The sequence below is a fragment of the Sphaeramia orbicularis genome, chromosome 18, assembly GCF_902148855.1.
Source record: "Sphaeramia orbicularis chromosome 18, fSphaOr1.1, whole genome shotgun sequence".
In the NCBI taxonomy this organism is placed as follows: domain Eukaryota; kingdom Metazoa; phylum Chordata; class Actinopteri; order Kurtiformes; family Apogonidae; genus Sphaeramia; species Sphaeramia orbicularis.
In genome coordinates, this window is record NC_043974.1 from 22,577,075 (window position 1) to 22,604,378 (window position 27,304).

Sequence of the window (27,304 nt, forward strand, 5' to 3'; positions counted from 1 at the left end):
CGCACATCCACACCACCATAGACAATTTGTCTTGATAGGCGAAATCGTAGCCCCATGGCAGTCTCTTTCTTGCTCTCTCCATGCCTCATCTTTGTCCCTCAGGTAGCCGGATATGTCTGAAGGTAAAAGGTAAGACAGGCTGACATGATGTTTTGGCTGATCGACGACAGTCTGCTCTCCACATGAGTGGAGACGGGACCTATTTCCCAGCCTGGGGTTTATAGGAAGAAGTGAATGAATACAGGCACACGGGTGTTAAACAGTAAATCTTCTCTAAAATGAGAACTGGATGCTGCCTGGGAGCACATGGGTATCATTTGGATTTGTCTGGGGGAGGCACTCATTATACTTCACTTCAAATGACTGGAGATAGTGTCGTAGTAACAAGTGAAGACGGAGCAAAATCCAGAGATTTTTCAGGGGACTTTTATCGAATGAGCTGTGTATTCCTGGCAGGCCTTCAGCCCACCGACTGTGGGTACACGGCTGTGAACTGAATGAGTGACTGAGGCAGATGTTTGGCTGTGTTACGACCCTGGTAATAAGACAGACATGTGGCTGTATTGCATCCAGAGGAGCAGGTGCTGCCACCACACAGCCATTACCATCTGCATTGATGAGATCAGGGACTCAAGCATACTCGATGTTAGATAGGAAAACATAAAATAAATAAATATGCAAGCTGAAATCAGAAATCAGGACCTATACTGCACTGCTGATTTGTTATTATTACATTACATTTTTATCTTTATAGCCTATTTGGCTCTATAATCTGGTGTGTATCATCACTTAATCATTACCATGGTTAGCCTTCTGTAGGGATTATAGATTTATAAATGCTTTCTATTTAAATAAGGATCTGATGATAAAGGAGAGACTGAGGTGAGGATGGATGAAAGGATGGATGCTTAAGATGGTTGGATGAACAGTGCTGGGATAACGGTAAAGGAAAGAGGGAAAAGAAGGAGGAAAAAAAAAATGGTGTGAGTATCCCTTTAACATCCTCTGACGTCAAGCTGATGCAGATCTGCCCGGCTGGATGCGAGAGGAGAAGAGGAGGAGAGGGATGCCGAAAAAAAAATGAAACTCCTTAGCATTCGTTTTTTTTTTTTTTTTTTTTTTTCACCTCCCTCTGCAAGAGAAGGATAAAAACAAACCTGGCAACACGCTCCGCTCCAAACCGCGAATAAACACCTGTTTTCAACCGCAGTGTTAACGCTGTCAACGGGGGGATAGACGCGACACGTTTTTAATAGAAAAGCATCCATATTGAGGTCAGAGGAAAGCGTTGCCAAGGCGACCAGCTTGCTAGGGAGGACACTGCGGCGCGCGTCATACGCCGGGGACGAGCGTGCGTGCTTGCGAAAGGGGGTTTGCACGTGAGCGCGCGCGGGACAGCTTGCTGAGGCAGTCACGGTATCTTTTCCACGCAGCAGCAGCAGCAGCAGCAGCAGCATCTTCTAAACCCACGGAGGACCCGCACCGAGGAAAGAGAAGTGTTGAAATCTTAAATTAAATCGGTGTCAGAGGGAAAATCTTAAAGGAATTTCGACGAGACGCTCCAGAGTGTTGCAGCTGTGTCCATCGGTCAACACAGGTGACAGTTTCCAGCAATCACATCCAAGCAGTTCACCCCGCAGACGCGTCCGGGTTATTCGGGGTAATTTCTACGTTACATCGACCGAATCAAGACGTTTTTTTAATTTTAAATTTTTTTTTAAATTTTTTTTTTTTTTTTTTTTTGTAAATAAATCTCCCCACCACTGAAGACGCACCGGACCGAGAGTCTCTACATTAATTAATTTATTTCCGTGCAGGAGAAGACGAGGACGGAGCCTATCTGAGTCTGCTCTGTGATCGGATGGGGAATCATACTCCATCCAGCTGTGTGTGCTGTCTAATGCAGTAGAGCAGCTGGATTTTTTTTTTATTTTTAAATTTTGTTTTGTAGTATTCCAACCCTACTGTCATTTTCTCCAGTCATGAAGTCCCACCTGGAGACCCGCTTGGATTGAACAGCAAAAACAGTGGGACATTTATTTTTTATTTTATTTTTAAAAATTTATTATTATTATTTTTTTTTAATTTTGGGGGAGAATCACTTTTTTTTTTTTCTTGCTTGACATTTGCTGCTGCAAGAGGACAAGGAGGAGAAGGACGAAATCTTAGGAACAACAACAACAACAACAACAAAATAAACACCATTGGGAATCTGGCACCCCCCACCCCCCCCCCCCTCCCTCCCCTTGGATCACAAATTAACAGGTAGGCTGACAGAAAAATAACATACACACTAAAATCTATGTGCTGTTATGGGTGTATATGTGTGTGACCTGTCTCACACTTAAGTGCAAAAAAAAAAAAGAAAAGATGATATATGCACATATGCAAATTCCTCTAGTTCTTGGTTGCCTATTAATTTGTAACAGATGTGTTTTGTTAAATTAATGCAGATTCTCTACCCAGTTGTCTTGAACACATCAGGAATAAATGCCCTCTTGCACAGCCCAGCTGTTGCAAATTTCCAGCATGTTTATACTGTGTGTATGTGCCGTGTGGTTTTTGTCAGACCTGTTGTGAGTGGCTTCTCCACACAGAAAAGCTGTTTTCTTCATAACGGCGAAGAAACATCCCCTATGTACTGTTAAAGAGGACCTGGACTGTGAGCTCCTCTGGCAGAATGAGAAAACAGAGGCTGCTATTCACTTAGGCTGAGCTCATTTGTCCGTCCTTGTACATGCGGAATTGGTGGCTTATTAATCAAAGTGCTTCTATTTGACTGGATCAGTGCTGCAACAGTTATTGTGGAAAGGGGTTCGATATTTGTGCATTTTTGTCTTTGTGTGTGTGTGTTTATTGAAATGAGAGTTCTGGGGGATTTTTTTTCAAGTAAACAGCTCTGTGTTGCAGACAGCGACTGCACAAAGGTTCCCCTTCAGCAGTTTAACCATGCTTCAACTTAATATGAGCATCTTTCCATGGGAGTCTTTATGCCCAGGAAACGCCATGACCATGAGAACATATTCCCCTAAATGCTCCCCCTTGCACACACACACATAGCACAAAGAATGGGGCACATTTATATGCTGTGGCTGGTGTTGTGGGGCATTCGGATCAGCAGGGCCTGTTTAGATGATAGAATTCAGCAGGGACAAGAAGACCTCTGTTCTTATCTGTGGCAGCTCAACTCATCTCAGCTTCCCTCCTTGGTTTAAGTAACTAGCCTGGCCAATACAGCAGATAGGGGCACGTCGTGTGTGAGGAGAAAGCATTTTAATGTGTGACTGTCCTTGTGCTAAATGGATGTTGTCATACAGTTGTTATTTATTTCAAACGGCGACTGTCTGGAAACTCTGAAGATCTGTGGAGATGTTAAAGGATGGATGAAGATTTGTAGATGTGTCCAGACTGATTGCAGACATTTGCAACAGCATGTGATGTATGAGCACCCTTGATAGACGAAATAGTTAACCCTTTCATGCATAAATTATGAGAACCTTAGTCAAGATTTTTTTTTTCTGGAGTGTTTTTATACCTCCTCAGGTATTAAAAAAAAATTGCGATCAAGTTTTTTTTTTCATGGAGTTACAAAAATGTCCATGCGTTGAATTTTTTAAGTAAAGAAATATGTATTTAAAACCCAATATCAGAAAGTAAAATGAAAACAATGAAATAAAAACATTTTTAAGGCTGCTAATTTGATGTTTTCTCACATTTTACCATACTCTAATGCTAGTTATTACCTCATATAATATGCAAGAAACAACTCTTAATGTCTAACAAATAACAACTGATTTACACTTAACCCTTTCACGCATGAATTATTAGAACCTTTGTCGAGGTCTTTTCTTGGGTGTTTTTATTCCTCATTAGGCATGAAAAAACAATGCAATTGAGTTTTTTTTTTCATGGATTTACAAAAATGTCCACTTGGCTACACCGTACATTTTATTCTTGAAGCACAGAAACATGTATTTAAAACCCAATATCAGAAAGTGATTTGAAAACAATGAAATAAAACCATTTTTAATGCTATTAATCTGATGTTTTCTCACATTTTAACATACTCTAACACTAGCTATGACTCACTTGATTGATTGATGTATTTATTTCGAATATGAATGTCAAAACAGAAGAGAATAAATATACAAAACACTTCAGCATACGACATATAAAACATATTCGAAAAGGAGTGAGAAGAAGCATCACTTACAAAATCCCACCCCTTCTCCTTAAATAAGTAATAACAGTAATAATCTTCCCAGTTCATGGAGATAATATGCAAAAAAAAAACAAAAAAAACTTTTTGTTTTTGAAAATAATTGTTAATTACAGTCTAACAATTAACAATTGATTTCCACTCAAACATGTTAGTGCAGATCAGGTTTATCAAGAACAGCAAAGTTCTAGTAATGGTATGAATTGCAGTGTATTATGGGATGTTGCATAAGTGTCCACTGTGTTGGCTCATATGGAACTAAAACAACAAAACCTATGAAAATACAAGAGAACAGCTGGAGAAGAACTGTCCAATGTAGTGACCACAATGCATGAAAGGGTTAATCCCCCCCCCCCCCCCCCCCCTCCCTTTTCTGTGTGTGTTTTGATCAAAAAGTACTGAAGGCCCCAGAAAATAAAGCTCAATGCCATCCGTCCCAGGAAAGGTGCAGCAGAGCTCATGAGGGCAGATGTAGCTGAATCGTTCAAGGCATGTCTCTGGGTAGATCGATGGCTTCTAGCATGAATGGCTAAACAGTCAACAGATGCAGGCAAGTGTTACTACAGTGTTTTGAAATGGCCTCCGCAGTCACACATTCATAATCCTTCGTAGCCCTTACCTGTCTGTGGGCCGCCGCCGCTGCTGCTAAATTTGTCCCTCGCCGTTTATTTTTACTCCTGATACATCATTGTCAGCAGATCCCTCACGGGTTGGGATGCTTTTTTTTTTTAAGCGCAGAAAGGACAGCAGTTGTTGCTAATTTCGGTGAGAGATTCTATCTGTGTGTGTAAAAAGGTCTTCAGCAGTGTGGTGCCAGACATGGTGACAGGAGAACTGGTGAATCATCTGATGACTGCTGCTGAAATGAAGTGTTTGTCTAGCAAAGTCGAAATGAATAAGTAACACCAGGGCTGGCTGAACACACGAGTCCTGAGGGAGGCGCTGTTTATGACTGCCTTCTGTTACGAGAAGCAGGAGGCGATGTTCGTGTCAGTTATTGCTTTGAAGGTGCGGTGATGGATTTGGGCACTGCTGGCAGGTTTTCGCTCCCCTCAACAGCATGAAGTTTTTTTCTGCTAATTTCAGGGGCTCAGTGTGACAAACTGTACTGTTAGCGGTTTTATAATTGACTCAATAAACAGAGAGAATCTGTTCAGTTCACTAAAGGTGTCTTGGAGCGCTATGCTAATAGGATACATAATTTAGAGGAAACTGATACGAGACAGTAGTCCTCTGGTACTTATGGACTAATGTAACCCAGTATTTTGCCTGATTGCAACATGTCCTTGTTGCCGTGGCCTTGGTGCAGTGTCATCTAATCTACACCCATGACAAGGACTGGCAAGAAAATGGCTTTAGTTGAAAGTTAATCATTGTACAAATACATTGATTATGTTTTTTTTAATACCACTAATAAACATAACAGAGACTTATTAATAATATTGTGAAATATATTTATATTTTTGTATAGAGATTGTTTAGATTTAGTGTATCCTTAACCCTTTCATGCACGAATTATGAGAACCTTAATCAAAATTTTTTCCTGAGTGTTTTTATTCCTCTTTGGGCATGAAAAAAATGATGCGATTCAAAATTTTCTTCTGAAAAATAAATTAAAAATAATAGTAATATTAAAAATAATTTTGAAAAAAATGTAAAAATACATTAAAAATTAAAAGAAAAAAAAAAAATTCTCATGAACCTATTTTTCATGAAGTTGCAAAAATGTCCACTCAGCTGGACACCACACATTTAATTTTTGACGCACAGAAACATGTATTTACTGATAAATAGTGTGAAAACTATGGGGAGGGCTTGTGATTCTGGGGGTTTATGCTCAGGAGAGATCTACATAATGTTACCAATTCATGCCAGAAAAGATATGTAGTGACCAAAAACTTTAATAAAGATATGTGTAAAGAAAAAAAACAACAACAACAACAAAAAGAACAACAAAATCCATGAATATACAAGGGAACAGCTGTAGAACAGCTGTCCACTGGAGTGACCAGTGTGCATGGAAGGGTTAAGATAGAGCTCTTGGGTGTTTCTGCTCAATATTTTGTGTAGGCTAATGGCATGTGCAATACAGATGAATTTTAAATTATGTAAATTATGCTAACATTGTCCATGTTGCATTTTATGGTATCTGTATTTGTCCCTGTATGGATTTTTTTTGTGTTTTTGTGTAACATCAACCTGCCAGGAGGTCTACAGATGGAAATTCGCTTTAGGCTATAAACTGGCATATTTACACATATAAAACAAAGTTCATTAACCCTTTCATGCATACTGGTCACTGCAGTGGACAGTTATTCTACAGCTGTTCTCTTGTATATTCATGGATTTTGTTGTTTTATTTGCATATCAACCAATACAATGGATACTTATGCACCATCCCATAATACACTACTTACTGTAACATTCCTGTTCTTGATAAACCTGATCTGCAGCAACATATTTGAGTGTAACTCCATTGCTAATTGTTATTAGACTGTAATTAACAGTTGTTGTTTTGTTTTTTTTTAAGTTGTGTTTTGTTGTTTTTTGCGTATTATTTGAGTGAGTAAAAACTACTGTTATAGTATGTTAAAATGTGAGAAAACATGAGATTAGTAACATTAAAAAACATTTTATAGTTTTCACACAGTATGACAGTAAATGCATGTTTCTTTGCTTCAAAAATTAAACGCATGGTGTCCAGCTGAGTGGACATTTTTGTAACTCCATGAAAAATAGGTTCTAAAAAAAAAAAAAAAATCAATTACATTGTTTTTTTCATGCCTAAAGAGGAATAAAAACACAGGAAAAAAAAATCTTGATTAAGGTTCTAATAATTCATGCATGAAAGGGTTAATATGCATTGTCCCTCCTTTTCTTAAATAAATAAAATAAATAAATTGTAACAGCCAAATGTTGAAAAAGACACATTTATTAGCATTAAATACTGCGACAGATAAATGCAAAACTCATATCTGTTTGCCCTTTATACATTTTTCGAACTACACAGCGCAGATTTAATATAAATATGTAAAGCTAATTACTAAAATACATAAAGAAATTACTGATCATAACAGATACCATCGACAGTAATTGAGATGAAGGTGATGCAATGATGTAATTAATAAAACGTGATGGAAAATGATGTGGAAATAATGACAGATAATGATATTTCTGTTTGTTTTGAAGGCATTAGCACAGTTATGGAAAGTCATCACAGTTACCTTTAAATAGTTTGTTAGTACATCCTAAAGTGAAACATGATGTAAATTCAACACTATAGTGAAATGAAATGGCTGGATTAGGGGTGTAAGAAAATATTGGATCTGCAATATATCGCGATATTTCATTTCACAATACTGTATCGATGTTTTTAAGTATTTATTCAAATGCAGATATTGTGGAGGTTCTTTTTTTTGTTTATTTCTTATTTATTATTATTTAATCCTCTTTTATTACATAATGTTAGTTCCTTTGTTGGGATCGCACAAAAATAATGTTATGATGTTAGTTATGCGCTAATAGAATATGAACATTTGAACAGAATCTTAAACGTCTGTAATGTCTAGAAAATATAATTGAAGTTTTACACAGGAAAATTTTGTGATATAGCATTAGATCCTGTTCTGATCAAATAAAAATGTGTTTAGTATTTGTGAATATTTCTGGTGTAATTCCATTGTTCAAGGAAATAATCACTTAAAAAAAGAAACAAACAAAAAATTGCCTTTTTAACAGTATCATGATATATCGTGTTGTGATCCTAGTATTGTGATTTGTATCGTATCGCCAGATTCTTTCTAATACACACCCCTGCACTGGATATTTATTTATAAAGGCTTGGTAATGACAGCGCACTACATTCACACAGTAACTGGTGACCTTAAGCACCGGCCCGGCCATGTCACCTCTCTTCTCGCACATGCATTTGTTGTTATGTGCCTTCCACCACTCTATACTTATTTAATTACACTGACTCTAGAATCCGTCCCTTTTCTTCTGTATTTGTTAGACCACATATGCTCAGCAGGACTTCTTTATTGCCTTTATTGTCCTTCGCGTGTTCATTTGTTTCTCCTCTCCCATCCATTTGCGGCCGACTCCGTCATTTAGTTCAAAGGGAGCCTGGCTGTTTTTCGCAGGAGGTGTGTGTCGTTGCTATGGCAGCGTCTTTTTAGACAGATAAGTCCAGCAAAGCTCAGCGTTTTAAAGCAGAATCCCATGTTTAGCTTTGACTTTTCTGTATGCATGCACAAATGTACGTTCTCATGTGTTAAGTCTGCAGAATTAATGAAAAAAAAAACCCCACTGACATCACTATATTGACTGCTGCGATGTATAAATTGCTGAAATCTGCAGTTTTTCTTTATGATGAAACCTATTAAACAATGTTTTGGGGTACTGTATAGAATCCAAATATCCCTAATTGTAATGACCAAATGTTTTATTATATTGAAAATAAGAAAAGCTAAGCACGAGGATGTCTAATTTACTCCAGTTTTGCAGGTGTGTTAGAAAAAATGGTCAGCCCGTGCAGTAGTCCATTGTTTCATTTAGCGTTACACACTCCCGGCGTATGAGGTTGTGAATGCTATTGATCTGACAATTTTCTTTTAGAGTTATTGAAAGAGTAAAGGGAAAACATTATGCCATATTGTTTAAAATTGTTCTCTGAGACGAGTCCCTCCACCTTCACTCAGCCCTGCAGTTTGTGTTGTAGTGCCGGTCTCCCACAGTCCCCCCACAGTGAGCCATCTCTGTCTTTTGTCTGAGCCTGTTGAATGAGGTCTTTGCTCTCCAGGGTGCACCATGGAGACTAGGGGGTATATCCATTACTGGTCTCAGCTCTCACAGCCTGTTTCTTTCTTTCTGCTTCCACAATTAATAAAATCACAATCCACCATTTGAATCTTGTTTGCTGCTAATTCCCTACACTGCGGTAGCCTGCCATGGTGTAATTTGTCCCATTACAGTTTCATATTGTTTCGTAACGCACAAAAAAAGCATCAAAGATCTCAATCATAGTGCTTTCTACAATCTGAACTTGTTTTTGTCGTCATGGTTTCATTTCTGTCGCAGCAGAAAAACACAGTGCACAAACTCCTGCAGGTTAAAGCAGATTAATTGAACACTAAAGAGTCAGTATAAACCCATAAATTCAATAACTTGGTAGCTTTGCAGTATTAATGCCACAAACAATGCGGTGATGCAAAATAGTCTTCACCCTGGAACCCAGACCATGTCAGACATACATAATAATGTACCATCCCAATACCAAATTAAGATCATTCCCTACATAGGATCACTAGAATGCCCACCCTTTCCTTGCTCTTAACCTTATTTCCCATACATTGGTGTTTTCCGTTATTTTTTTGTCTGTTTTATGTTAACTGCTGGAGGTCGACCACTAGTGGATTATTTAAAGGAGCGATATTTTGCTTTTTAAAATAGAATTATACATGTCAAAATTGTAGTTTTTGTTTTATTTTTTTCAGCTTCATTTCATTTTTTATACATTTACAGAAGTTTCATAAGAGAAATAAATATAAACCTTTAATCCTATTATGATTGAACTTAAATGAGTGATATTTTGCTTTTTTTTTAATGGAATTATGCATTTTAAAACATTTCCCTGTGGTCTACATAAACTGTAAATGCTATACTTGGGTCTGAATTCTTCTTTAATTTAACTCCACAGGTCCATCTTCAACAATATTTCTGAGTAATGACACCAGAAAGGTCATTTTGAGCGCTGGCCCTTTAAAAGCAAATGAGCCACTTCATACCCCACCTCCTCAAGGTTATTGGCTGTGCTGCTCTGTCCCGTTCAACCAACAACGGAACATTTAAAGAAATCGGCTCAAAGTTTGGACATATTTTCAGTATGGACTACAAGTTCTGCTGCTGCTGACAAACAATTATGGCGTACTCTGAGAAATGTTCATTGGAAGTCTTGACCTTATATGTGCAAGTGTCGTGATGTAACTAGTTATAAAACGTAACAAATTAAGTAGGAATTAAAATGAGTTGTAGAAATCCACTCGATTTTTGCCAAAATGAATATAAAGATCGCTTTTGCAGCACCTGGAGGGTTCAAATTCAACATTTTGGAACTATTAAGGTCCTTAAATACACAAATAAATGTACCAAAGACTAATAAAAATGGGTTTAGCAAAATATGACCCCTTTAAAATGAAATAAAAACAGGGAAAAGTAGAAAACAGATTAATTGGCCAATATCCACCCACTTAGCCCATAGTAAATGTTGACATTGAAACCATATTATGCACGTCCAAATATTCCCTACTTTCGCTTTATTATAAACATTGTGACTTTTGAGCTGAACACTAAGTCAAAGTAATAAATACCTAAGTAAATCTGAAACATACATCAGCCTCCAAGTGTTTTTCAACTTCTTCACAAGCATATTAGTCTAACTTTTTCAGCCAAACTATCTCAAGCTTGTGTTTTTCCAGTTCTTTCGATATATTTTTCTCCCCTCCTCTTCCTTGAATCGCGTTCGAACACTCCTGTTGTCCATCAGCTGGAGCTACACAGATGTAGTGATGTGGCGTCCCCTGTGGGCTCATTAAGGTTAGATCAAGGTTGGAGTCCGTCTGACACATTTTGACGGCGAGAAAACCTAAAGTATGCTTCCTGAGTCTCCTGTCAGCAGCAGCAGCCTTCACTTCGCCGGCCCCCCTGCTAGAACCGAGATGACCACCAGCCAAGATCAGTGAACACTTACTTCTTTTTCCTTCAAAGAGATAAAAGCCAACGGGAAGACACAGGCAGCGAGAAACCACCCAGAACTCCTATCAGCTTGAGTCAGAGCGCTGGGTTCTTTCTGAAGTTTGACAGTGCAGGAAGTTGGATACAGGTCCACTTTACTGTCGTCAAAAAGGAATATATAGAAGTGTGAACTTTTGAAACCGTTTTCGCCGCTCATTTTCCAGATACACCAGGTATGCATCCTCACTCTCAGTCCTCTCTGGCAGCAAGTTGACACAACCGTCACCATGGCGCCCGCATAGCCCCACCTCCTCTCATTCACAGGGTTGTTGTTTTTGTCAGTCGTCTCATTTACCCCGTTCGAATACATCACAACAGGCTATGGTATATTATGATTTTTTTTTTTTGGTATGGGTTTGAGGCAAAGAATGCAAGCAAGTAACACAAGCAAATTTAGCAAAGCACCTAAAGGACTGACACGCCAAGTTCTATAAGAATTTCCAGGGGTCGGTGACGGCTCCCATTTCAACATCGCTTTAGCATTAAACAAGATGGCCCACTAAACGGTTGTTGATAAGTGTGTTGTGTTGTCGGCCCTACAGTCATTTGTAATTCTCAAAACTAAGCTAATCCCCATCAGAGCTAACAACCCCCGAGGAATCTGATAGCGGAGTTTCAGTAGATAGGAGAAATCTTTGACTGTGGTCAGGAGTAAATTCATGTAAAATGTACTGTACTCACGTAAATTCTAAGATTAGTGAATTCCCAGAACATTAAGTTATTTTAAGCTTGGTCTTATGTTTAAAATCAATGTTTCTATAAAGCATGTTGTTTGGTGTTAAAGCCCCAGTGCGTTCCCGCTCTTTTGCTTTTATTCAAGGAAAGAAAAATTGTACCTTGTCTTGCCAGAGCTTTTGTATATTTAGACTTTTGTTATATTTATCTTTTAATGAAAATCTACAATTTTGTGCCCTTTTTGTTGTTTCAGTTTCTTTCTGCAGTTCCAGCAATTCCAGCATTGAGATAATACTTGTCGAGATATCGTTCTAACAATAAAAAAAAAAACAAAACAAAAAAACTGATGCTGAGCAATTTTTCGGACAGATAATGCCATCAGTGATTGAGACACAAAGCTGCAGTGGGTCCAGTTGGCAACGACGGGTAGAGTCAGTTCCTGAATAGAAAGCATGATACAGATTTGATGGAATCAACAGCACTGGAGTCAGCAGCAGCTGGGATTAAATACATCCTTCTTTCCAGCCAATCAGATTGACTGACAGTCTGGGTCCATGTTGCTCCGACCAGTGCATCTGATCCCTCTGGCAAACGCTGTGATTTTTCCCTGCTTTTTCTCCAGTATATACAAGTGAATTCTATTTGTTTGCTAGTTTTCCCCTAAAGCACCTCCACCTTTTTACAGCCAAGGAATTTATGCACACATAGGGTAGCAACATACCTTTGGAGATTAATGTGTTTGTGTCTAATGCTGGCAGCGTATTTGATGCCGAAGCACATTCCGCGTGTTACATTTTCCCACTTATTTGGGTAGTGGAGAAATTGAATGGCGTACTGACAGCATCTCAAGGTCAGGAGTGGTCACATTCTCATAGTAAACCCTCAGCATCGCAAACAAGCTGCGGGTCATGGGGTCTGGAGATGGGCAGGTAGGCAGGCCACTGTTCCTGCCCTCTTACCTCAGACACATACTGAGAGACGAGGAGAGAATGTGCTCTGAAAGTCAAGTGGCCACGGATGTCACACAGAAATTGAAAAGAGCAGAGGAAGCGAACTAAAGAGCAAATGGGAGGGTGTTTGACAAAAAGCAAGCTGTGAAGAAGCCACGCTCTACAACAGGGCGGAGAGAGAGAGAGAGAGGGGGAGAGGAATGCCACAACATTACAACGCCATCTCTATTTTGAATTCCTAACATCTGCTATATGCTACCTCTCCCCTGCTGTTGTGCACACACACATTTGTATGGGCTGACACACACCACCACACATTAGTATGAGCTGTCAGCTAAAGCCCTAACAACTAGCAAAAGACCAGTTGAATGGTAATGCTGGGAGAGGAAGCAGCAGTACTGGCTGTGTTGGCCGACACGCTGAAGTGTTATCACTGTCCCTGCACTGTATAATGACGGGAGTTGTTTTTAAGCGCACACATTTTCCTTTCACACCTGCACACACACTGGTCCCCGTCAGTCAGCGATAATGAGCTTCCACGGGCGGCATTGCCAGTGGCTGTCCAGTAGTGCAGGTAGGCCGTTATCCATTTGATTGTCCAACGTGTTGACATAAGTGATGCTGGGTCGTGGCAGTTGGGGTTCAGTTATGGTCAGAGCAGCAGCTAATAGCAACACTTGAGGATGCAGAGATGCCAGTCACCGCTGCTACTGCTGGTAGGATGCTGCCTGGAGGAAATCTGCATGAGCTGTTTTCCATGACATAGTCTCGCTTACAATATTACATGTGTGGGCGCATGCATGCGTATACAGTTGCACATTACCTCTTCAACGTTACCTTAAAAATTGAGTTTCAGCTCCCCCTCGTCTGAACAAATGGAGCGTTTCAAGTACTTCCTTATGCCGTCTAGCTCAAATTGATGCATTGTTAGGCTGCTGGGCTTTAGCTGTCGCGGCAGTGGATGCTAATGAAAAGAATAAGCCTGTTCTTACATGGTGAATTAGGATGTCTCTTTCTTGACAGGGCCATACTAGATTCTGGTTGTATTTGTGTATGTGCACGCTGAGAGGCACGACAGTGATGAATGAGCAATAGAATGGCAGTGTTATATTTTTATACTTGATGATGCCAAGCCGGCAATGATCGTTGCTGTTATTGTTACAATCGGAGGAAAACTCAAACCCTCAGGATAACAAGAAGCATGCACAGGCACATCAACACACATAAAAGGAGGGAAATATTATAGCTTTGTGCACAGATTTAAGACAAAGGGCCTTAGCATGTGCTAATGTTTAAAGATTGCAGTGTGCGTATCCTCCATTCTTCATTGAAAACACTGCATTGGTTGAGTCATTCATCTGTGACTCTTCATACTGTCTCTCAAGGGTGAAACCAATTTCTTTGCTGACAAATGGCAACAGGAGCGATGGGCTAAGTTCCAATCTGTGGATCACTCCCCGGGCCGAACACCCTGCATGAGCAGATTTTCAGCTATACGTGCACAGGTAGCAGCTCAGAGCACTGGCAACATTAATGTCAGTGTTCTGACCAAACTTTATTGAGTGCACTTATCTGCTACCTCGAGGCTACAGTATCTTAGGGAAAATGAGTCATCTCCCTGTGCAGTGTCCTTCATAAATCCCTTCTGATTGTCTGCCACTTTACCCAAGGTATAAGAAATAGTGCAAACACCAAGGTTGCACATTTAAGTATTCAGGCAGTCAGACGTGATCAAACTAGGAACAGCGATAAGAAGTATAAGTATGGGGGGGGGGCAGACTCTAAAGGTTGAAGGGGACCATAATATAAGGCAGCATCTAAAGAGGGGGACACCATTAGAGGAAGAAAGATAGGGTCTTGTCACCTTAATTAGCCAGGGCAAGAGAATGTAACCTTGATAACGCTACTGCTAACACCTGATAAATGGTGAGATTGCTTCAACTGAATATCTGTTAGCTTGTATTGCTTCGAGATGGTGGGATGTGGTTGGGTTTGCTACAAAGACAAAGGCTTGGGAAGAAAGCAAAAGAAAATCCCCCGATACCTACATGAAACGATCGCTTTCCATTTGGGTTAAACTCCAGGGACTGGGAAATAAGAAGGCAAGTAGAAGAAGGGGGCGGCGATTTAGAAGGCTGCAAGTCAGCAGGATTTCTTGGCCCTGTTTGATTGTGTTAGTATGTGTGTTAGTGTGTGTGTGTGTGTGTGTTTTCTGGCTCTTTCTCTTCTTCCTTTTGTGGGAAATAAACATTTTTCAAAGGATGAGCTGTATCCTCTCACTGGGGAACTGAAGCAGTGCGTTGGAACCGCCGATCATACGTGTGGGTTTGACATGGATTCTTCTATTGAGATTTTCTTGATGAGCAAATGTCTGAATTGATTTTCCAAAGGTCTCTGAAAGATTGGCCTACAGACTGTGTTGTTGACATCTTATTTTGCACGATGAAACCGAAGAGGTGGAGTTGTATTGACGAAGGTGGATGGGGGCTGATGGTTCAGAATAATCACTGGCATGAAGAAATCCCCATCAGAGAATTATTGGGTGGATCCATTCAATTTCTTAGAGCACCCAAGAGGATTGAAACACCACAATAGGCTCCGCACCCTGGAGATCATCAGTAGCCTAACCTCCACCCATCTGCCCTCTTCTCCCACCCTGCATTTTCTTCGCCAGTGGCTACTCAGACCAGGCCCTGCCCTCTCCATTTTCTCCTCTCTCCACTTAATTAACCCATTGATCAGGACACACATAAATTAGTCCTCTGGAGAGGCCCTCATAGAGCACTCCTACCCAACTCTCACACCCCTCACCCCAGAGCTATTTTTTCATTGGCCGGCCCCGTTACAAACCAGGTCCCAGAGCCACGCCGAGCCGCAGTTGTGTCATCTTCCCAAGCCAAATGTATTTTTCAGAATGTACAGTCGATTCGGCCGCTCACAGATGTACGCCGGGTTAGCAAAAAGCCAGAAAGCGTGGGAAAGGGAAATTAAAGCAAGTGGAGATCTGGGAGTTTTGGTCGAGGTCAACCCCACGTTCGTGCAAACCCCTCAAGTCATTAAACTCACATGGCTCAACCTTTTCACAGCAGCCCCCCTTGTGTCTGTAAATGTTTTCCCTCCCTTTCGCCCCTCTCAGCCTGACCTGTTCTCCAGACCAGGGTGCTTGGTGCGTGTTCAGAGATTTGCCCAATTAGGCGGATCTCTGGAAACATTATGGAGGACCCCCCCCCCCCAACAGCCCTTCCATTCTCACACACTCCTTGTTTTTTTCCTCCATTTCCGTTCTGCTCTTTTACCCTTTTTTTCCTGCTTTTGTTGTCCATTATTACATCCTAACCTTTGCCTTTTCTTTAGTTTTGGGTCTGGACTAATGGGTTATTCAGGATGGCTAAGTGGATCTAAAGCAGGAACACGCCTCATCTGTTATATTGATTTGGACAGACCCGGTCATTTTATTTAAATGCTCGGTAAACTGGTCCATGATTCATTCATATTTAAAGGTTTACAGCAGGAGGCAGCGCCAGAGCCAATAATTTTCAATGAGCCTGCTCAACATATTAGGCTACTGTGGCAAATTTACAATTTAGGTGCATATAAAAGGGTAATTCTGACCAGAGCTTTGTCATGATAAAGTTTATGTCGCCTAGTGGGCTGCTCGAATTACCGTGAAAACTGCTTGTAGTGATTACAATTATAGTGCTTATTCACCAATACGGATCAAAAAGTCTGGGACAGAATCCTGTGCAAGTGCTGTTTAAATAATTTGCTTATTGAAATAAAGTAATAAGTTGGACTTTCTCTTGTTAAGTCCGTAGATAAACTGTGATCAACTAACACACCTGTGCTGTGGGGATAAGGCAGAAGAGCTTACAGCAAAACTGATGCAGGACAGTTTTAAATTTTAAGTTTTCATCTGCACAGGGAGTCAACAGTCAGGCTAATGCTGTGTTCATGTCATATCCGTTAATCCATGCAAGCAGCTGAGCGGAAAAAAGCATGCAACTTCTGAAATGTCAGGTATCTATAACAGGTAGCTACTGAAATATCTACTATGTTAAAGGGGTCATATTTTGCTAAACCCACTTTTATTAGTCTTTGGTACATTTATTTGTGTATTTGGGGACTGTAATAGTTCAAAAAGTTTGAATTTGAACCCTCCAGGTGCTGCAAAACTATCTTTATATTCATTTTGGGAAAATCAAATGGATTTCTACAACTTGTTTCAATTCCTGCTTAATTTGTTAGGTCTACAGGGTGGGGAAGCAAAATTTACAATGAACATTTAGTTGTTTTTTTCTCAGCAGGCACTACGTCAATTGTTTTGAAACCAAACATATATTGATGTCATAATCATACCTAACACTATTATCCATACCTTTTCAGAAACTTTTGCCCATATGAGTAATCAGGAAAGCAAATGTCAGAGTGTGTGATTTGCTGAATGCACTCGTCACACCAAAGGAGATTTCAAAAATAGTTGGAGTGTCCATAAAGACTGTTTATAATGTAAAGAAGAGAATGACTATGAGCAAAACTATTAGGAGAAAGTCTGGAAGATACTATTAAAGAAGAATGGGAGAAGTTGTCACCCGAATATTTGAGGAACACTTGCACAAGTTTCAGGAAGCGTGTGAAGGCAGTTATTGAGAAAGAAGGAGGACACATAGAATAAAAACATTTTCTATTATGTCAATTTTCTTGTGGCAAATAAATTCTCATGACTTTCAATAAACTAATTGGTCATACACTGTCTTTCAATCCCTGCCTCAAAATATTGTAAAGTTGCTTCCCCACCCTGTATAACTAGTTACGTCACAACATTGATCATATAAGGTCGAGACCTCCGATGAACATTTCTCCGTTGTAGTAAAAACTGAAAATATGTCCAAATTTCGAGCTGGTTACCTGAAATGTTCAGTTGTTGGTTGAACAGGACAGGACAAGCGCAGCCAACAACCTGGAGGGGGTGGGGCGTTAAGTGGTTCATTTGCATTTAAAGGGCCAGCGCTCAAGACCACATTTCTGGTGTCATTACTCAGAAATAGGGCTGAAGATGGACCTGTGGAGTTGAATTAATGAAGAATTCAGACCCAAGCATAGCATTTACAGTTTCTGTAGACCACAGGGAAATGTTTTAAAATAAAAAAAAAAGCAAAATGTCGCTCTTTTATGGTGAAGCTTTTGGTTGTGTATTAGACTTACAGTTGGCTGAAAATGAGGTCTGGTTATAATAAGCACTCACTGAACCAGAAAGGCATTGTAACCAAAAGCAGTTTCCGCTGTATATTTCCGCCATTGTGGTGACCTGGGTTTGCACTTCGGCTGTAATGCCTACAGTTGATCTACATGCTCCAATAACGCATTTTGCCACAGGGAAGTCAGTGAGGGACCATCCAGTAACTCAGTATTGTCACTAGCGGCTCCTACACTGTACCTGCACAGTACAGGACGCGATCTCATAATGCGAACCTTTGGGCACATAATGGCCATCTAGTAAAGCTCTTTACTCGCATGTACAAAGACCACATAAGTGCAGACAAAGACACATGACAAACTATTCATTGCTCAAGGCTAGCACAGGGCAGACGCAGTGACAAGGCCGCAATGTCATATTACTATCATATAAATGTTTGCCACTTGACTGCGACAACATTAGCGTCTTGCATATTTGTCTCATGCTTGACAGTTTGTCTAACCTTGGGAGGTGCGTTGTTCTGTTCTCTTAAAGCGTGGCTTTTAAAGTGGAAGCATAAAGGAGGTAATTCCATCCCTTGCAGCCTTCAAGAGATAAAAAGAAGCAAAGGAATATTCATAGATACAAGATGTCTGCAGGGCTGAGAGGTTGTTTGCATGCTCAGGGGAGTGGTGAATGGGTTCCTTTATGCTCATGTAGTGGCCCACTGTTGCTAGGGCTCGAGGGAAAAGTTTCTGCCGGAGATATGATTGCCACGTGTGATAAATCCAACTGTTGGTATCTGCCACAAGGAAGGTTATTCATCCTTTTGTGCGGAGAACCAGAACAGCTGTCGTTACAAAAGACGTGTTTTTTTTGTTTTTGTGTTTTTTTTTAAAGCTAATTATGAAAGTGGATGCCAAAAAAGTAGCTTCTCTCACCTGCTATTAATATCTGGGAAAGTTTGACATGCAAGTTGCGTACTGCAGAGTTGTCCTTTCTGTTGTCTGACCACATCATATTGTACATCGGAGGACTGCTGACCCATGCATGTCTAAGTGGTTCTCATGGCTCTGTTTGTCACACACACACACACACATGCACAAGGACACACACATGCAGGTTTACTAGCCTCAGGCGTATTTCACTATAGCTGTCACTGCAGCATAAGAGTGAATATGTTTTAGGGAATAATCTGATCTGCCAAGTGCCCTCTCTGCTGCATGAGTCTTTTTTTTTTTTTTTTTTTTTTTTTTTTTTTCTTGTACAGCAGTTATAATGGTATTACATTTACTCTTGTCAAAGCCAGGCTTCAAGGTCAGTACGACAGATAGGGGTTTTAGAGTCAGAGCTGAACACGTTAAACATTGTGGTTTTACGCATTAGAGTAAAATGGTTCCCAAAGGGTTTACAAGTCATTCAAGGTCAGCGATAAGACTTTGACACAGGTCTGTTTGAATAGGGGATAGAATTATACATACCACTGTAATTCATCCCTATTGCCTTGCAGTCAACATGTTTGACATAACGTCCTTACTTACCATCATTATCAACTAGCGTGTTGTGAATTAACTTAATCCCTCTACACACGGTACGCATCCATCAATCCATGTGACCTCTTTTAATGGGTAAGTAAGCAGTACTATACATATTTACCTGTACATCTACTGAGATTTGAAAACGTTACAGCTCTAATGGTGCACATAATCCGCCCACAGCGTTCAATAGTACACGCGGGTTGTATATGTACCTGACTGTAGTCGACGCTCGAACTCAAATCCTTTGGTCTAATAGTCTAATAAAGGTTTAAAGGAATATTTTTGCGTTTTGGTGAACTAGCGTAGACGCTTTCATGAGGGTCGTGAGCTGATGTGATCAAGAAACAGGCAGCGGGGTTTAAAAAATGAGACGCTCAGATCTTGTGAGTTTATAGATTCAACAACATTGCAGGATTAGTTTTTTGACCTCATAAAACTCCAGGAGGTTGATGGTTGAGCCTTCTTCGACACGATCAAAATCCGTAAATCAATTTTGTGTAATTAATTCGTCTCCAATTTAAAACAAATGAGTTTTATTGTGCTTGGTTACACTACATGTGTCTTCTTTTCTTGTAACTTGGATGAAGTGGCTATGTGCAATGTCTTATGCACTCAGTTTAATTCATTATATTATATTGACCTTCTGTGGAGAGAAATGTATATTAACCCATATAGACCCAAACATCCATCACCAACCAAAAGCATCTGCTGATCTAAAATGTTTAAAACCTGTTGATCCACTAATCCTATCAATACATGTAAATAATTGGTGTAAAATACAGTTTGTCATCCTTTCATGGGCATCAGATATGACCCATTTGGACGCTTAGAGACTCCGTAGTGAACGTAGAACACTGTGATCTTCTACAACACAGGTGTCAAACATGCGGCCCGGGGGCCAAATCCGGCCCGCCAAAGGGTCCAGCCCGGCCCTTGGGATGAATTGTGAAATGCAAAAATTAAACTAAGATATGAACAATCCTTTTAGTTCAGGTTCGACATTCAGACTAATTCAATCTCTAATGGGCAGGACCAGTAAAATACTATCATAATAACACATAAATAATGACAAACCTCCAAATTTCTCTCTCGTAAATGTAAATATTTTCACGTATTTACACTAAAACAAAGTGTAATTTCACAAAAAATGTGAATAACCTGAACAAATATGGACAACCTGAAATATTTAAGAGAAGTAAGTACAATTTTAACAATATTCTTTCTGTTATTAATGTTTGTGTATTTGTAGACCCCCTGTGATCTGTAAGTTATAATGAACATGTGGAAATGATAAATTGAAGCATAATATTGTTAAAATTACACTTACTTTTTCAGTTTGTTCATGTTATTCACATTGTTGAAAGGATAGTTATAGATGTAAACATTTTCATTGTGTAATTTTACTTTTTTCACTATACAAACATAGAGAAAATTTTGGAGTTGACATTATTTATATATTATTATGTCTATTATTTTACTGGTTCGGCCCACTTCAGATCAAATTTAGCTGAATATGGCCCCTGACTAAAATGAGTTTGACACCCCTGTTCTACAACATCGATTCGCCAGTAAAACCCATGGAGTTGGATGAATGACAGTGGATTGAAATGCTTGGTTTATGTTCTGTTAATGATATATTTGACTGAAAATGCCACTTTTTCAGCAGTTTTCTCTGTTTTTGATGTAATAACCTTGAACTTTAATCTGAGCTTTTGTGAACATCTACATGATCAGTCAATTAAATACAGGAAAATGCCTGATTCATACTGATACAGTGTACTATACAGAAGATAATATTATAATACGTGATGATAAATCACTTAAGAAAGGTTAGATATTGAGAAAATTTCATTTGGGAAGTGACAAAAGTTGCGCTGGGTCTTTATGGGTTGAGTTGAGAGTGAGTTTTGGACCTAAAAAAAACACTATGAACTTAAGATTGTCACTTAGTTCATGCAGTATGGGTAAGGAAACAGACCGACTACATGAAGGATAAGAATACTAAGAAACATCGGAGTTAATGTGGGTTCGGTTGGGTCAATGAGCTGTGATAGCTCATCCTTTTTAAAACTTCCCATTGTTTCCTTCATTCATTCAGTCTGCTGTTTCACTCTCTCTTGTCAGCTTGTCATGACGCAAGTGACAGGAAGCGGGAAATATAATAGAAATACTCAAACCCAAACTGCCAATTATCTATTATCTCTTCATTCTCCATACACTTTGTAATTTAACTTAAAAAGAAGGAGATTTTGTGGTCAGCCTCTGTAGTGCACGCTTTGTGCCGCAGCGAATGACGCTCACATGCTGCGCTTTGGCCGGACTTCACTTGGTAAATGTAATAACTCTATTAACCCTCAAAAACCTGAAAAGCTGCCAGCAACCAAACACATCTGCTGCTAGAACCTGTTCAGTAAGTTTTGAACCACTAATCCTATCATACTTTGGAACAGGTAGAAGGTAAAATGCAGTTTCTCGTGTTTTGTTGGCATCAGATGTGACTCATTTGGATGTTCAGAGGCTTCATAGTCACCATGGAAACACTGTCATCTTCTGTAACACTGATTCAACTGTAACCCATGTAGTTTGACAAATGACAGTGGTTGTAGATACTTGTTTTTTATGTTTAGTTAATGCTTGTTAAGATGAAAAAGTCACTTTTGCTTAACCCTCAGTGTCTGAGCCTATTTTGGCCGTTCTTGAGTACTTTTGATTTTGCCTTTATACTATATAAAGAAATGTTTATTATACCCATGTTTGGTATCGTTTTTTTCAGCACAACTTCATCTATCTCATCTGCTTATTATTTTTTCACTTTAAACCTACTATATCAACAGAAATGGCCAAAAATCCACACAAAAAATATAAAATCAGATTTGAAAAATTTAAATAATTTATTGCATAAATAACACAAAGATGCTTACCGAACCTTTCCATGACTTTACAAGTGAATATTGGTTCCAAATATTAGGTATATAAAATTAAAATTGTAATAAATTAAAACAGGATTTTTCCGTTTTGAAAAAGGACAAAAAATTATGAAGATATGGTAAAAATATATAACGCTTGCTTTATATGCTATAATAATGCTACAATACTTGTTTGCTCCGGTTTCAAAACATCATATCTCTGGTTGTAGTTTGCCCTGTCAACATCAACAAAAAAGTGGAAGAGTGTTTCAAGTCCACACTTTCGAATGCAATTATCCCAAGTGGTCGGTGTGGCCGACTTCCGACGCTACGACGTGTTGAAATGTCATATGATTCAGTCATGGAGTCGTGACCATGGACCCCTAAGGGTTAAGTTTTCTCTCTTTTGATATAATAACCTTTGTATTTACTTGACCTGTTATCAACATTTATATGGTCACTAAATTAAATATAGGAAAAAATGTGCTTTTCAAGGTTCAAGGTCAAGGTTCACTTATTGTCATTACATGTAGTGTATACATGAACGAAATCAGTACTCAGGTCAGCCATGTACATGGTAAAATCCTATAAAATGAATCCTACCTTAAAGATAATAATAATAAATCCGATAATACAGTAAAATCTAAAAAAAAAAAAAAAAGAATAAATATACATAAATAAATGCTACAGTGCAGGATAAAAAAAATTGCAGCCGGTTAAACCAGAATAAAAACAGGGGTGTATTTCAGCAGCAGCAGGATCAACAGTAGTGGATCAGTTTTTCAGTGAAAATTGCAAAAATCAGAGGACGATCTTATAATGAATGGTGACAAATCTCGTAGGAAATGTTAAATATTGAGAAAAAATTCATTTGGAAGTCATGTGAGAAATATTTCTAGGTCTTAAGATATTAAAAAAATATACTGAACATGTAAAGTCTAAAGCAAACGTTGCTAAATAATGTTTTGTTTGTTTTAGCAGTCAGCACACAGGTGTGTTAAATTTGCTCCAGGCCCGTGACTTGTTCTCTCCCCTTGACCCACCAGAGCATCATCCTGTGAGTGTTTCCGGATTTACAAATTAAGCATGGGTTGAGCCAGATAGTCTATTCCACATTCAAGCAGGAAAATCTCCAGCACCAGTTTTTGTTTTTAACCTCGACACAGGTTCATCTTATCATCCGTATTTAGACGTAGTAATAGTTTATGATCCTTATCTAGACATTGCGATCCCTCATCTTTGTATCCCTAAATCTGCAACATGATGGGCGATGTGTTTAATACAAATTACAAAAGGACATGGAGTGTAGTGTGTCAGATAGAAACTGTGTTGAATAGAGATGTAATGATTCATCACACTGAAAAATCTGATCGATAGAGAATACATTACCCCACAGTGTGTTTGGTTAGCGCAGCATTATTTGTGCATACCTGAAAATCAAAATGAGAAAAAAAAAACTTGCTTAAAAAAAAAAACATAAAGTACATCATGACCTCCTGGAAAGTACGTCGACTTAACCTTCATGCTGTTATTTCACTGTAATAAAAAAAAGATGTTTCAGAAAAAGAACCAGACCCAGATGTGAGTTATGAAGCACCATTATATGAACTGACTTCATGACGGGTGATTGTTTCCAAACCCCTCCCCTTGTCCCTACTGTACTTTAATCCCCACCATTATCCTCAACCTGGAAGCGATGAAGCGCTGGTAAATTATGACTTAGAGCCAGTCATCACCATAAAGCTCCGTTGAGCTGACGCAAGCCTTCAGATACCAGCTGGAAATACCGAGCATCAATCTGTCCGATTTGTAAAAGTCTGCGGTATTCTTAACTGAACCCCCCCCCCCCCCCCCCCCCTTATGTCACCTTCAAAGCACTTAATTTTGCATACTACTTTGGAATCAAAAATCATCCGTCCATTTGCCTTCTCATAGTCAACTATTTAGCTTAAGGGGTTTATCCTTCACTAGATCCCCGGTTGAAGAGTTGCACTAAATCAGAATAAACATCCAGTCAAACCGTCTATTGTGAACTGCTGCATCATACAAGACCATCTGAGCATTTGAGTAAATAGACACACTCGTGGCAGGCATGCTCAAATACTACTTCCCTCCAGCGTGAATATGATCAAATTACTACACACGCCTCTGGAATACCTCAACATGGTGTATCACATACGGATCCAGCGTAACCACACCTGCACACAAACACACGCTCGCGCACCACGGACAATAACTCCTCTCAGTGGTTTCCAAGTGAAGCAGCAAAGCGGTGTATCTATTTATCGCTTTGTGGCAAAAAAAAAAAAAAAAAAAAAAATGTCACATCCATGGCTGATTTGCTGATCCCTTTGGTAGAGGCGCACTGACAAGTTCACAGGCATTACGCCTCAGTACCTTTTGTCGTCAAGGAGAATATTAGATTTCTTCAGAGAGGTTGCCCTAAGTGCCCCGCTCTATCAAAACACATCAGTCAGGGGCTTCTACCTGATGTGAGGTGATGTGTGATAATGCAGCCACGCAAGTTAATTCTGGTTGAGCGCTCACATTAAGTTCTTTCTCACTCTAATGTGTCATTTTGTCGTGACAAATACGAACGCTGCCGTTAACAGATTGTTGACGTATTTACATGTGACTACAATCAAAAGATAAAAAAACGAACAGGTACTTTTGCTTTTTTAGCTTACCAGCCGACAAGCCGTAAGCTATTGTCGTCATGTGGCATCCATTGTCATCGTCGTCTGTTACAAAAATTTCAATCGTCGTCTTCTCCGAAACTACAATTCCGATCGACTTCAAACTTGGTATACAGCTTCTTTATGATGATGTCAACAAAAGTTAGTGAAATTATTTGGATCCGGATCTGATTCTGGATTTGGTGCCACTTTGAAAAATTTCCCCATTATAACAGATAGGAAGTGGATCGATGCAATAACTCATATTTACAGGGTGGGGAAGCAAAATTTACAATGAACATTTAGTTGTTTTTTCTCAGCAGGCACTACGTCAGTTGTTTTGAAACCAAACATATATTGATGTCATAATCATACCTAACACTATTATCCATACCTTTTCAGAAACTTTTGCCCATATGAGTAATCAGGAAAGCAAACGTCAAAGAGTGTGTGATTTGCTGAATGCACTCGTCACACCAAAGGAGATTTCAAAAATAGTTGGAGTGTCCATAAAGACTGTTTATAATGTAAAGTAGAGAATGACTATGAGCAAAACTATTAGGAGGAAGTCTGGAAGATACTATTAAAAGAATGGGAAAGTTGTCACCCGAATATTTGAGGAACACTTGCGCAAGTTTCAGGAAGCGTGTGAAGGCAGTTATTGAGAAGGAAGGAGGACACATAGAATAAAAACATTTTCTATGATGTAAATTTTCTTGTGGCAAATAAATTCTCATGACTTTCAATAAACTAATTGGTCATACACTGTCTTTCAATCCCTGCCTCAAAATATTGTAAATTTTGCTTCCCCACCCTGTAAATGATATCAAGTTGAAATTTCTACAGTCCAGCCCTGATGGGGAGATGACCAAAATAATGTCCACATGCTGATCAGGATCTTCTTCGGGATCTGGGAACTTATGGAAAATTTAACATGGGCTCTTATGGGGAAAAAATTTCAATCATCTTTTTCTCTGAAACTCCAGTTCTGATTGACTTCAAACTTGGTATACAGCTTCTGTATGATGATGTCAACACAAGGTATTGAAATATTTCAATCCGGATCTGATTCTGGATTTGGTGCGACTTTGAAAAATGTTCCCATTATAACAGATACGAAGTGGATTGATCCAATAAATCAGTATCAATGATATCAAGTTGGAATTTGCATTTTTTACAGATCTGATTGGAATATGACCAAAACATGGGCTATTTCTGTAATATAATAAAGACACATAACTGGCTGATAATAAATGGCATCTGGATACCTTTCCCAAAGCTTTTAATTTGGCCGGTAAGCTACAGGGCCATTGGTCCTATTTTTGTAATGTAGTATTAAGCAAGTTTTAACAATGGAGGCGAAGTACTAGAATAAGACAATGTTTTAGGTAGTTTTATTTTTATTATCTAACCCTCATTTCTGCACTTTAATAATGCTTTAATCTTATATTTAACATGTCAAATGTAAATTGCTCAAGTTATTTTTGTAGTGTTAATGCGTTGATTTAATTTTTTGACAATAGTACTAATACTGACACTTTGATTTAAGTACCTGTTCCCAGATTTCCATATTAAGAAAAAAGGAAATTATGAGAACGTACTTTCAGTTTTTTTTTCTACTCCTCATGCACTTAAAAAAGAAATAAAAATGTTAGCATGTAAATGTAGCATAACAAAATGTTCCATTAACATAATATCATCAATAAAAATATAAAAGCTTGTGTGTAGGCTGCGTACACTGGCACCCATTAGTTTTGAAATGTGCTAACACAAGATCCCTTTGATACTCGATATTGAAGCACTTTGGTCGAGGCTATAAAGGTACAGAAGAGACCAACCTGTAATGTGGAGCGAAAAACTTCCAAGGTCTGTCCAAACTCTGTACAATATAACAAATATAAATTCAGATAAGACTGTAAACTGAATAATGACGGCTGGGTCAACCTTTACTGAAAAAATTCATTTAGATGCAGAATATATATTTATTTTAATCGGAGGTTTTCAAATACAAGTACATTTCAAACAAAGTACAATGAGATGCATGTGTATATACTATAAGTTCCCAAAAGGGGAAATGGAAGATGAGTGAATAAATAAATATGCACATAACATACGCACTGAACCAAACAAAACCAGACAAAATAAAGTAACAACAGGAGAAAATAAAAAACATATGGAGGGTGTCATATGCTTTTTTTTTTTTCTTTTTTTTTACCTATTTATGACGGGTTATTTTTAATATAACTGTTAATGAACGGTTGCCATGTTGAATAAAATATGCCTACTTTGTCCTTTAGGGAGTATCAGATTTTTTCTAGCTGCAAGTGCTGCATAACATAGATGCTGAATATTTTTGACAAATATACAAGCCAGGCG

General features: G+C 38.9%; 1 protein-coding gene across 2 annotated transcripts in view; it reads left to right on the top strand.

The window, feature by feature from the left end:
* Positions 1-1,426: 1,426 nt before the first annotated feature.
* nlgn2a (neuroligin 2a) overlaps positions 1,427-27,304 on the top strand; it is a 374,697-nt gene continuing 348,819 nt past the window's right edge. For both annotated transcript variants that reach the window (XM_030162864.1, XM_030162865.1), the window contains exon 1: positions 1,427-2,265. The gene's annotated coding sequence lies outside the window, so the exon portion shown is untranslated. The remainder of the gene's footprint in view (positions 2,266-27,304) is intronic.